Source organism: Archocentrus centrarchus, chromosome 19 (genome assembly GCF_007364275.1).
Source record: "Archocentrus centrarchus isolate MPI-CPG fArcCen1 chromosome 19, fArcCen1, whole genome shotgun sequence".
NCBI classification, from domain to species: Eukaryota; Metazoa; Chordata; class Actinopteri; order Cichliformes; family Cichlidae; genus Archocentrus; species Archocentrus centrarchus.
In genome coordinates, this window is record NC_044364.1 from 17,188,782 (window position 1) to 17,199,269 (window position 10,488).

Genomic DNA, 10,488 nt, shown 5'->3' on the forward strand with positions numbered 1-10,488 from the left:
TGTTGCGCATTCAGAGATGTTCTTCTGCATACTTTAGTTGTAACAAGTGGTTATTTAAGCTACTCTTGCCTTCCCATCAGCTTGCTGTCAGAGGTCACATCTTCTCTGACCTCTGACAGCAATAAGACTTTTTCACCCCGAGAACTGCCGCTCACTGGATATTTTTCTCTTTTTTGGACCATCTTCCGTCCGCAGTTTCTGAAAGATTCAGACCACCCCCCACCCCCAACCCAGCGCCAACAACCACACCACATTCATAACAATTTAAATCACCTTTCTTCCCCATTCTGATGCTTGATTCGAGCTTCAACAAGGTGCCTTGACCATTTCCACAGGCCTAAATGCACCGACATGATTATATTTGCATTAATAAGCAAACAGGCATACCTAATAAAGTGGCAGAAAGATAAATAAGATTTTTTTAATGCTTTTTGGTGGATAGCACACATGTGTAGCAAAAAAAAAAAAAAAAAAATTAAAGCAGTACTATATGTTTGCAAGCTCAGATTTGTATGTATTTGTGTCTATATTTATAGATGTGTGAGTTTCTGTATGGGTCAGAATCACTTTTAATATCTTTTGGTCCAAGGATTTTGAAAAAGTGACATAATCGTCTCTACATTCAAGCAGGAACAGGATGCAGGGCTCAACAAAATAAACAACTGATTTTATAATAATAGTCCCCACCTGTTGAAAAAGAGAAACATATTTAATCACGAGGGTGTGAAGCCAGAGGAAACTGGGTTTGATATCAGAGATGGTCTGCCTATGAAAAAGGAAGGGAGAGGAGAGGGTGTCGTGAAGCACGGAGGAAAGGAGGGCAAGGGATTGCAGCTGTGCGCCTGAATCGGTGCTTTATTCGGAGTTCGGACACGTCAAAAACAGGATATGTTGGGGTGGGGTGAGGAAGAGCTGCTGCTGCAGTTTAACAGTTTAAAGGTCAGTTCAGAAATCATAAAAGACAGTTTGCAGCACTTTTTCTGGTTAAAATACAAACAGCTCTCCTTTTTAAATTTTATTTTATTTTTTATCAAAAATAAAAAAAGGAGAGCTTTAGAGAAGCTGCTGAAGCGTAACGCTCAGACTGCCGCTGCACTCAAAAGCTTGCATGCACTGAACGAAACTGTCTGCACAAGTAGAGGTGACTGAACCAGTACATCTTCAATCGGGGCTGACGATACAGGCAACAGAAAATAGCCACTCCAAGCCCACTCCTCATTTGGATCTTTATTAATCACAAATATCAACAGGTTTATGAGGCTTCACAGCAAAGCCGTATTGGTTTCTGTTAATATCATTGTTTTTTGTTTTGCAATGCTTGCCTTTATCAGCCTTACTCCTCATTTTTCTCTGTGCATCAAGTTTTTTTAAATGAAGAAAATCTTGAGGAAGGTGTCTAAGATGTAGGCTGCAAGAGGAATAGTTTTTTAATTATCAGTATGATTATCAATACTTTCTGCTGCCAGAATTCTTCCAGATCTGGTGTTTAGTATAATAGAAAACTGCAAAACATGAAATTGTTCAAAATGGAGAAGATGGTGTCTGTGAAATCATTTTTGAGGGTGCTGAAACTCTCATTATAATAGGAGTCGTAATGTCAAAGGCTAAAGGGTTTAGGAACAAAATAAAGACGAAGAAGAAGCTAAAAAAAAATCTATTGAAAGAACATTCAAAAAAAGCTGCAAGGTAAATGCATGTGACCTGTATGTAACTTCCATGGTGTCATAATGGCTTTTGAATGAGCGCCCTGACACAATATGAAAGCACCTGCCCGGAGGGAGAGCAGTGGGCAGCGATGGAGATTATGTCACTCCACGCAGCACCCACTGGAGAGGAGGATCCTGGACCAGACCATGATGGGTGTGCGTCATGTTCTAAAATCAAACCCACCATCTCACACAGACACATACACACTGACTCGTGTATGTACACAGAAATGTCACACACACACACACACACACACACACACTACAGAGTGCTCTGTGTCTTGATAGCCTAACTGGAAATCACCAAGGCAACTGAACACTGATAGCACTTTGTGCCAGTCTTACGCTCCGTGTCTCTCTGAGCAACATAAAACCAACAAAAAGCTGCAATAGCAACAGCGATCTTTCATTTTTAAAGCACTTTTTAAACCCATGTCACCTTGTTGACATGACAAATACCCAGCAACATGTTTTCTATTATAACAAGAGAAGTCGTGGCTCTTACCTGCAGCAGGTGGCCCCGGGCGAACTGTAGGGCAGAGAAATGCCTGAAAGCTGGACGCACACAGCTCACTTACAGTCCCCATCACACCAGTCAGGAGTTTCAGTGTTTCAGTATCCTCTTTGTAGCATCTTTTTGATTTCCTCCTCCTTAAGCCTGCGTCATATTTTACTAAAAGCAGCTCTGGACTCCTTGGGAAAAAAAAAATAAAGCGGTTTTCCCTCCCGACAGCTAGCAGACTCTGACGAACTCTCAGAAAAATACTCTCCACTCGTGCTCTCCCTCTCTCCCTCTCTCTCTCCTTGCTTTTGATCACACACTTGACCTCACTCCTGTATCAAAACTCATGCACTTCCACTGCTGCGCGCACACAAAAACCCCACACTTCAGAGGTCTAAAGAAGTACAAAAGGATCCATACACTGATTACGAAAACTCAAACAGGCGGTGTCCCTATCAACAGTTGTTGAAGTATTCTTGGAGCTGATGACAAATGTACACACACATGCAAACAGCCTCATATCATCCTGCGTTACTCCCCCACACACACATCAGAGCCCAGTTTAGTTTAGTCAGAGCTGAGTGAACGTACATATAAAGAGGTGGAAGAAAGATTAGACTAGTGTACAAAGTCGTGTGTTCAACATGAGCATTTTATCTTATCATTAAGTGCTGTTTGTGACAAAAGCCAAACAGTCTTGATGTAGTTTTTAAAAGATTTATAAAGTGTTTTTTGTATGAAAGCATCCACAACGTATTTCAGTCTCATTTAGACAACCTTGACTAATCCATTTGGAGGTCTCACAGTTTTTATTGGCTCATAGTGAAAAAAAAATCATAAAAAGTTAAGTATTTATGCAGAATAAGTCTTATTACTATGTACTAATAATTTTTGCCCTTGGGGCCGCTATCAGATTCATTCAGCCATGGCTTTAGTATACGAGGCAGAGTTTTTAGCAGCAAATTATTCAGCTCCAAGGGCAGTGTCTGAAGCTGGTAACCATCAAATGAGTAAGCTTTTGGTTAGGGAATATTGTGCAGTGTTTATTACACTATTAATCCTCTGGATTTAAGGTCACAGATGTTTTGCTTGGTGCCACATAATACGGTCCTTTGGAAGAAAAGGATGACTAATGGGCAAAAAAGGATGTTTTGTTTTGTGAATGAAGCTCTGAAAGAGAAGTGCTGATAAGTGTAGTATCAGTAGAACAATAGCGACAATGAAGTTCACAGTATTAATGTCAGCAGCATTTGAATAGCAGTGCCAGCAGTAATAGAAGCATTAAGCTGAACTGTAATGACTTCCTAGCAGAACGAAAAGGACTGTCGAAACGACTTAATGCAAAACTATGTGAAAAATGGCAACAGTTGTTGCATCGCTCCTCACAAGAGAGTCCCGTATTTATCAAATACTTTACCTAAATATAAACTGCATCTGCCGTGGAGGTCCAGTGCTGATATTTAGACGAACAATGGCTGGGCAAGTCCTTTAATTCACAACATTTCTGCTTGTTCTTTTATTTTTCTCTCACACCATTTCCTATACATCCATTTCGCTCCCCCACCCCCCCAACTCATTAAATTAGTTTGATCCTGTCCTCTCCTGCTCCGCTCTCTGTGGAGCCGATCTCTTTGTGTCGCACTTGACCTCATCCACTCTTGAACTTTTTGTGCCACTTATCACTCCACAGTGTGTGCCTCTTTTACTCTCCCAGAGCTTCTGCTCCCGCTCTCTGTGCAGATTTCAGAACAACCACAATTTGGTTTTCTGTTCAACTTTATACGTGTGTGTGTGTGTGTGTGTGTGTGTGTGTGTGTGTGTGTGTGTGTGTGTGTGTGTGTGTGTGTGTGTGTGTGTGTGTGTGTGTGTGTGTGTGTGTCTAACTATCTCTAGAAACCAGGCCCTTAAAAGCAGAAAAAGAGTAGGCAGTGTAATGTAAGCAGCTGCAGTGAGCCTTTAGGTGATTTGCATAGCAAATTAACATAAATAAATAAAAACAGTCTGTTTCCACAGCACTGGGCTTTGTTGGTCAGTCATGCTGCATAATCTGCATATTAATTGACTTTTCAGATGATAAATCCTATTATGATTAAAAAAATAAATTCTTGTGCTGCTTATCATTTAAACTATGATAACTATGAAAGAAACAATCAGAATCTGATAGCTAGGTGGTGACTGGGAGCTCGCTGCAGGTTTTCTTTTCCTTTTCATTTGCTTTGCACATGAATTTATGTTAAAATATTAAAACAGCATCATTCACTGCGACAGACGCGACATTAAAGTTCATTAAATCAATCAAAGATGGAAGAAGTTGTGAAAAGTGAGAGTTCCAAAAATATTCATATTCTAACTTCTGCTTAAGAAGAAGTAACAATAGGTGCTGTGTGAAAATGAATCACCAGAATTTATAAAGAATTTCAAAAATCTTTTCAACTACAAATTTATTTAAGGAAATTTCCTTAACATGTGAAACTGTGATGAAGGACTTTAATTGGGATTTTAATTGTTGTCCCACCACCTATCCCAGCTCTCCTTTGGATTATGCAGTGGTATTGCAGAGGCTGCCAGCTGATCTTACCTGTATCTCTTCATCTTAGATTTCCTTTTGGGATTCAGGTGATTGCCCTGGGAGGAAGCCTGTCATACACCCGACAGCCAAAATTCACCTGAGAGCAGAGTAAAGGATTAGACAACAGAGCCGGGGGAGCATTTTGGAGTCTTACCTGTGAATCAAGCAAGATGGTGGTTTGGATTTGGACTTTGTATGAGTCTCTGGATAAGCTAACCTGGAAGCTGAGCTGAGACTGACTAGGAAGTCTTTCTGCCGTTCCCAGAAATGTATTATTGACACATGAATCAATAACTTATCGGTGGATCCTTGCAGATTTATCCTGTAGAAGACTCCAAATGTGACTTGTAGTGAGACAACCATCACCGTCATCCCTGACACTAAGAAGCTCTACACTCTATATCATGGTCTGAGCTTTTGTTGAGTATTCAGGTATGTGGCAAAAATTTGAAAGAGGATACATTTTAATAAACTGATATGATTAGAAAGTTTTTAAAAAAGACCTTTATAAGATACAAGATCAGTAATAACAAGGCTGAACAAGGAAGTTAAAGCAACACTGGCCCAGGTCACGGGTAGTTCAAAAATTGTTGACTGGTAGCCGATAGAATTTGTTCAAAATTGTCCACAACATAAAGAATAAGCCAAAGTACGAAGTCTTATAATATTCACCTTTGTAAACTACTTAGTATCCCAGCATATACCTGTCTTGTCTGTGTGCTCAGTGTTCCCTCATCTGTTATCACCCCCATCCTGGAGGCTTTTAAAATTTGTGCCTCTTTGTCTCCTCCATCCTCCGGCTATGACTTGGAAATCAGTCTCAGCATGCCAGGTTGAAGGATGTCTCGATTCATGAAATGTATCTGGAAAACGGAGGATGGAGGAGGATGCAGGAGGCTACAGGAGGTGCTATAATCAAGGATGCACAGGTGTATCCTTTGAGGAAGTGTTTTTTATCTTCACTCTATAAAGAGGCACGACACTAAGGCAAGGTTGTCTCATTCTGCTGCCTTGTCTCTTCTTCGCCTTCTCTGCTACCATCTCTGGTGGAAGGGGAAGGAGAAAAGTGAAGGATTTGGTAAATGGATATCTGTGGCCTCCTTAATCCTGACATACTCATCTTACAGCTCTAAAGAAAAGTGTTGCTTGTGGTGAGGAGCCTATAAATACTTAGCACCTGACGCTCCTCTGATCGCTAGAGTTTCACAATGAGTTGCAAGCAACTGTTTGTCTGGCTTTAACTTTACTGTCTTTCTTCACTTCCATTACTGTCATACGACTGCTTTTTGATTCAGAAAGGGGAAAAAACACTTTATGCTACCTGCTCAGCACCAAACAGCAGAAGGACACAGCTAGGGAACAGTAGCTGATAAAGGAATTCAGAGCTACAAGATGAGCTCACAACCACCACAGAAATCAATAAACATTATCTGAATTATCTCAAGTTCAAAGTGGCACATCAGGCCAGTTTCTAGACCTCTTAAAACACACTCAGGATGACTATTGTTATAGTACAGAGACAGAGAGGCATATCTCAGGATGAATGTGGTTCATTTGCAAGCTTTTGGTTTAAGAAAATCCACGTTTGCATGGAAACACTGGTTTGCTGTTGAGTCATAAATGATGCTGTGTGTGTCTCAACATCATAACAATTAGTAATCATCACTGAACAAAAGTGCACTGATGCAACACTGAACGTGAGCTGCACCCACTGCAGTTAGAGACAAGTTCATATAAATTCAACAGTTTTCTGGGTATGACCAACGTGAGGCTTCATTTTCCCCCTCTGTCAGCTGCTGTCATGATTCACATTTGCAGCGCTGCACAGCACTGACTGCTCCTTATGAAAACCGGTGAGAACAAACAGTGTGTACATATGTGTGTTTCCTGTTTAATTTTTTTTTTTTTTTACCACACCAGCTGCTCCGATTAAAATATCTCAACAGCTGTTAGACGGTCACCATGAAATCAGTACAGACAATCATTGTCCTTATTACAAGATTAAATGTTACAGACTTGATGAAGTGTGCCTCGCTTTTTTCTTGAGAGCCACCAGCAGGTCAAGGTTTCCACTTTGTGTTCTGAAAATCGTCAACATCTAGAGTAACAGTTGCAGGTTTTGTGCAACACATGAATTTCCTCTGGGATGAATAAAGTTCTGTCTTTCCTGCTTGATGTGAGACTTTGATGGTTTTCTCAGCGGCTCTATACATTACTGTGATATTTGGATCGCAGTCCCCAGAGGATGACTTGTAAAAACTTTGCTCCCCTGACTTTCTCCAGCACTTTTGTTTATGATGAAATCTCAGGAAAACTTATGACATTCACCGCAAACTCAGTGGAACCAAGACAAGTGGAAGTGCTTAAGAAAATGCCTTTAAATGTTCAGAATGAACTGGATCAAATCAGGAAGGCTGTTCCAACCTCAAAAGTGTGGTTACCTTCAGATTTAAAGGTCTTTAAAAGGTACTGGAGATGCTGTGATGTATGCATACAGGGATGTGGTGCCAAAGAAGGGAGGTAAGAACTGGAGGTGATGTGTGATTTGTTTGTGTAGTTTATATTTGTTGTTTGAAGTTTTCCCACTTGTTCTATTTTCTGTTGTTTTCTTCTGAATGAGCTACTCACTGATGTGTGCATTTTAGTATAAAAAATTGTGATTAAATCACTGAAATAAATACATTTTTTTCTCCATCCGCTGTGTTTTGAAGATGCTGCAATGTCTTCTGATCTTAAGCACTTGAGCTGAAGGCAACAGGGCGACTTTTTTTAGGTTCTTGAAGATATTTCATTTCTCATCTGAAAGGCAAAACATCTTCAAGAAAAAAAGACGACCAGTTTTCTTCAGCTCAAGTATTCAAAGACGTAAAGACTACCATGACCTGGATGAGTGAGAACCTACATAGATGCTATGTCTCCTGGTGGCCACTGGGTGGCATCATAACTGCACAACTACAGGGCAGAGTGTTTATATGGAAACATAAATGTTGCAGCTATATAATCAAAAATTTGATGATGATGGACAAAACTGGTACGATTTTTTATTTAATCTGGCAAAAAGACATCGGCTGCAACTGTGAAAGTGAAATCATGTGACTGCACTCTAAGCAGCAGCTGTGGCTCAGGAGGAAAAGCGGGTTGTTTGCCAACTGGAAGGCCAGTTGGTTGATCTCCGGGTCCAGTCTGCTATGTTCAAGTATCCTTGGGAAAGATGCTGAACGCTGAGTTGCTTTTGTGCGTGATGTTAGATAAAATTACTTAAATGAAAATGTGTGACCGGGTGACTCAGAGTAGAAAAGCAGCAGATAAGTACCAGTTCAAATACCATTTAAGTGAGCCTTCTGGTGCATATATTATGACTTTTTATGGGGAATATTAAAATGACCCCAACCCATCCAAAAAAAAAAAATCATTATATGAAGGTGTAAAAAGCTACATTTATTTGCATTTGAGGATCAAAAGTTTTTCTTTCTGAAGTCAACAACATGTAACAGACTATTTAGATGTTGGTTTGCATGTGTCCACTTTTACTCTGCAGTTCCTCCTGTGTGTCTTCACCGTGTTGACCAACCAGGATTGCAAAGCAGAGGGTGCTGCAAGAGCACACCGACCTCAAACACTCCAGACTTACCCAACAGGTACCAACACAAAGAGAAACAGCAAATATATATTTAAGAGAAATGATGGCGGAAGGATATTCATATATCCTGAATTTACACCACCTCTCAAATATACCAAGTTGACCTTAGAGAAAGAGCGTAGGAAGAAGTGAAATCCCCTCTGGCACAGGTTGATTTTTACAATCCTACTGAAATTACAAAGAAGAGATGACAAAACCGCCCGATCTGGGCTCTGGCTGCACATTTCTCGAATAGTTTCCGAGCTGAGTCGACTCCTCACCCTTCTCCCCGTACGGCCTCGCTGCTCACATTTGAAGGACGTCCCTCACACACCAAGTACCACGGTGGGAAGTTAGTAGCAGCCAAATGAAGGCCAAGTCTGACTGCTTAACACCAGCATTACAAAAGTTTGGAGCTTAAGGGTAACATTGACAAAATAATCATTTTAAGAATTGGTAAGAAGGTTTAGAAGTTACTGAGTGTAATATTTTAAGAGCAAAGCTCAGTTTCTTACCTTTGTTTTCTCCCCAAAGGTGTTCAGGCCAGGGGAGTCCCCATCCTGAGCACCTTTTGAAAGTTCCCGGTGGCACCAAATATTTTAACACTGGCATTTACACTCACTGGCCACTTTGTTATGTACACCTGTTCACCTGCTCGTTAACACAAATATCTAATCAGGCAATCGCATGGCAGCGATCAGACACTGCTGATCTCTCCTCTCTCCATCTGTTTATTTAATTCATGGTCAAGGGGGGCTGGAGCCTGTCCCAGCTCGCATAGGTCAAGAGATGAGGCAAACCCTGGACAGGTCGCCAGTATGTAGCAGGGCCTGAGCTAAAATCCCTACTTGATGCTAGCAGTCGGAGGAGAAAGGCTGATGAAAAGGCAACAAATGGGATCAGAAACTGGTGAAACAACATGAACGCATGGATACATCCAGCCTTGTATGAATGGTCCAGGCTGGTGGTTGTGGTGTAGCACTGTGGGGGATGTTTTCTTGGCACACTTTGGGACCCTTAGTACAAACTGAGCACCGTTTAAACTCCACAGTGTACCTGAGTATTGTTGCTGACTGTGTTCAGCCCTTTACAACCACAGTGTACTCATTTCCTGATGACTGCTTCCAGCAGGATAACACACCATGTCACAAAGCTTAAATCATCTCTAAATGGTTTCTTGAACATGGCAATAAGCTGACTGTACTCAGCAGTTACCAGATATCAATCCAATAGAGCAACTTTGGGATGTTGAGGAAGGAGAGATTCATATCATGGATGTGCAGCTCACAAATGTGCAGCAACTGTGTGATTCCATCATGTCTAAATGGACCAAAACCTTCGAGCAATGCTTCCAGCATCACGTTAAATCTATGCCATAAAGAATTACGGCAACTCTGAAGGCTAATGGGGATCTAACCTGGTACTAGACAGATGTGAGTAATAAAGTTGCCATGAGTGTGTGTATAGCCCTTTTGTAGCTTTACTGAACCAATCACCAATTCACCTAACATGCGTGTCTTTGGACTGTGGGAGGAAGTCAAAAGAATCCCACACAGGTACATGCAGGATGTGGTACTTACTTAAGGAGAAATAACACAGGCAGAGCATACTCTTTGAAACTTGTGGGGTTTTTTTTTTTTATTTGATAATACTGAATACTTTGTCCTTCGCCTGGACTTACACAAAGCATCAAACACATGCACAGTCCTCTATTCACACAAGGTTCCCATTTCTCTACACCTCTCTCTGAAGAGGATTAATCACTCTCACTCTCACGTTACTCCAGCGCAAGAGGACCTTCTCAACACTACAGCTAAAGACATCGTAGACAAAGACAGCGAAAACACACAAACATCAGAACAAGTATAATAATAATAATAACACTGAAAAAAAAAAAATACAAAGTAATGGAAACTGGAAAGAGTTTACTTTTAAATTATGCCTCTAATACTCCATCATATATATTTTTTTGTTAATGTAGCTCGAGATGTATAAAACAGCACTGTAAACTTTAAGTAACTGCTTTCTAGGACAGCGATAAAGCTTTTATTAATAACTGGAAGGAGCAGGAAAGTCAAAGCTAACATTAAGC